This window comes from Dendrobium catenatum, unplaced genomic scaffold, assembly GCF_001605985.2.
Source record: "Dendrobium catenatum unplaced genomic scaffold, ASM160598v2 fragScaff_scaffold_1205, whole genome shotgun sequence".
NCBI classification, from domain to species: Eukaryota; Viridiplantae; Streptophyta; class Magnoliopsida; order Asparagales; family Orchidaceae; genus Dendrobium; species Dendrobium catenatum.
In genome coordinates this window covers 183,582-186,957 of record NW_021319667.1, presented here as the reverse complement: position 1 = coordinate 186,957, position 3,376 = coordinate 183,582, and the positions used below count along the sequence as shown (strand labels likewise).

Genomic DNA, 3,376 nt, shown 5'->3' with positions numbered 1-3,376 from the left:
ATGATTTGCTTTAAAAATAAATGGTTAATTAAAATAACAATTAAATCATTTAATTGATATAATTTTTACATCAAATAAAATCTATGCATTATTTAGGGATTGATGAAGCCCTAAATTATTTTAACCTATTTTTAGGTTACTCCTTTGCCCCCCATCAAGTTTTTGGCGCCGTTGCTGGGAAAGATTTTATTTTATTTGTAATTTTACTATATTGTTTAATCAATCATATAATTAGTCATACTATATCATTTTATTCTTTTATTTGGTTTTATTGATTGAATAATTATTGTTGCATGCTTAGAAGCCATAAAGGAAACCATTGCTGAATTTTAAAAATTGAGAGATCACTTTCTTAAATTAGAACCACCAAAAAGATTTTGAAAATGGCTGACCTTGTTCAAAACTTAGATCATTATAGTTCTCTTCGAGATTTTGAAACCCCTATGATAGATGAAATTCATCATAGCATAAATAGACCTACCATCCAAGCTAATAATTTTGAGTTAAAACCTTCAATCATTCGAATGGTATAGAATTCTCAATTTGGGGAAACTTACATTGAAGATCCTAACATATATTTTACAATTTTTTAGCAATTTATGCAAATTTTTGTATAATGGAGCTAGTGATTATACCATTAGTTTTATATTTTTCCCAATTTCTATAAGAGATAAGAAAAAATGTGGTTAAATTCTTTATCCCCGGGCTCGTTTACCATATTGAATTAATTGGCCCATAAATTTTAAGGAAAGTATTTCCTATCTCATATGGCTGCTAAACTAAGAAATGTTATTACTTCTTTTACTCGATTAGAAGGAAAATATATTATGAGAGATGGGATAGATTAAAGGGGATCCTTAGAAAATATCCTCACCATGTCTTACCTGATTGATTGATAATTCATGCATTTTACAAAGGATTGGTAGGATCCCTTAGAGCCATAATTGATGCTGCAATTAGAGATTCTTTGATGTCAAATCCTTTTGAGGATGCTTATGAATTAATTTAGGAATTGATAATAAATAATTTTTAGTGGCCTTCTGATATGGAAAATCCTAAGCGAGTGGCAGAATTCTATGAAAAGGATTCTTAATTTATTTTGATTGCATAAGTTGCAGCAATATCAAAGAAGTTGAGCACTTTAGGTTAAAACATTGATTCATCTTAATGTATGGAAGATAAAAGCTCAATGGAAGAGAATGAAATCCAAGGGATTAAAAATATTAATTTGATTGGAAGACAAAATAATTCCTATTCAATTATATATAATCCAGGTTGGAGGAATCACCTCAATTTTAGCTAGTTAAATAGTAATGGTAGAAATCAATGTAATTCTAATCAAAATAATGAATGACCAAATTGGAATAATCAAAATCAAGATAATTAAAATCCATGACCTACTTATCCTCTTGGATTTAATCAATACAATCAGTATGGAACTAGAAAGATACCACTAGAAGATGTGATCATGTAATTTGGAACTCAATTACAAAACTAAGCTACTTTAATTAAAAATATGGAAACTAAATTAAGACAGCTTGCTATTTCTTTGAGTAGTAGACTCATAGGATCTTTACCTAGTAATATTGAAATTAATCCTAATGAAAGGAAAGAGATACTAATGGGACTCAATTGAAGAGTATCAATCATCCACCATAGCCAAATAAAAAATTTAGGCAAGTCTAGCTGAACATTATAAACATAGTGCTGCATATAAGGCAACCAAATCTTAAGACTAGAAAGTTATCTAGCCTTACTGAAGACTTAAAACTTAGTGCTTCTGGGAGGCAACCCATGTATGTGTTATGTTAGTATTTGTTATGTTATGAATGTTATGTCATGTTTGTGTTCAACATATATTTTATGCACCTTTTATCATTCTTATGATAGCATATTTTTATAGTATTTGTTTATGTGTTTATTTATATAATAACATATTCTCATCTGGCTTAAATTATTTTTGTCCTCTAATTACTTTTATATTAGTATTATTTAATTAACCTATATAAAAATGATAATTAAAAATTATATAAAATTTGGATAATAATATAACCATACATCCTAGTTTGAATGAACATTGTTTACACCTCATAAGTTAGAAAAACTAATACTTAACTCATTCAATCATTTAAGTTTTTATCCTAATTTGAATTTATAAGTTATACCTTTATAAAATTAACTTTAAAATATGAAAGTAAATGCTTAGTAATAAAAATTAGATATATGTATATTAAATTTTGAAATCATGGCTAACCTGAAGATGGAATTAATAATCTAATGTAATCCTTACATTAAAAATCATTAAGATTATTTGAAGGCCTAAAGTAAAAGTTGATATTAAAAATCATTAATTAAGTACTCTACAAAAGAAAAAGAAAAAGAATTTTAAAATAGTTCTCAAAAGAAAAAAAAAAGAATTAAAAGAAAAAGATGAGTACATTCAAAAATTGGTATCAGTGAAAGCTTAAGATTGGAGATATAATCTTATATAATATATATAAAGGATAAGATGGAAGAAGCTAATACAAGGAATGATGAACGAATGAATGTATAATTATAACAACAACTATTTATAATCATTAAAACTCAATTATTTACTTTAACAATTAAAAGTTAATAATTAAATCTATAACTCATAATTTCAAATTGGGTTGTAACTAGAATGATTAATCACTTTAATTGTTAGTATTTTCCAAACTAGAAGTATATCCTTATTCATTTTTACTAATTCTTGATAGTGATGTATTATCCCATATTTTAGTAATTTTTTTATTTTGGTTAATCACATAATATAAATTATTAAAAAATTATTTTCTTGGGGATAAGCAAGAGTGTAAGTTGGGAGGATTTCATGAGTGTAAATATATTTATGTTTTGTATGTTAAATTTTTAGTGATATCATTTTTTTAGCTAAGTTTGTGCAGGAATAGTTAGAAATTTGCAAAAAATTCAAGTATGGTACAGCGTTGCAACTTTGGACACTACACTAACACGATGCCATCAATGAGACTGCCAGAGCACCTAATATGGACATGGAGGTTCTTAGTCCCTATTTAATAGCACATATCATTGGAGGAGTATGTGTTATAAATCCAATCTCTATCTGTACATTACTACTATGCCAATTTCCAACATCACCAATCCAACAGGAGTGTCGTGTGGACGTCGTAGCACTCAACTGTCAACAGCACTACAGAATTATAGTTATAATTATTCAGGACATGATCACCTAGCAAAGTAATGAGTCTATTAACTAAATAATGGGTCCATATTAGCATGCACTGCAGCGTAGGAAATCCTTCAGCGTGTGGCATTAGTTTATTTTATGTGTGTTGTAATGCAAGTGTCTCGAGCGTTGATACGCCAAAGTTTATTT

General features: G+C 27.7%; 1 non-coding gene across 1 annotated transcript; it reads right to left on the bottom strand.

The window, feature by feature from the left end:
• Positions 1-776: 776 nt before the first annotated feature.
• LOC114580689 lies at positions 777-882 on the bottom strand. The gene has a single exon (XR_003702210.1). It is a non-coding gene; the product is annotated as a small nucleolar RNA R71 (small nucleolar RNA).
• Positions 883-3,376: the final 2,494 nt, after the last annotated feature.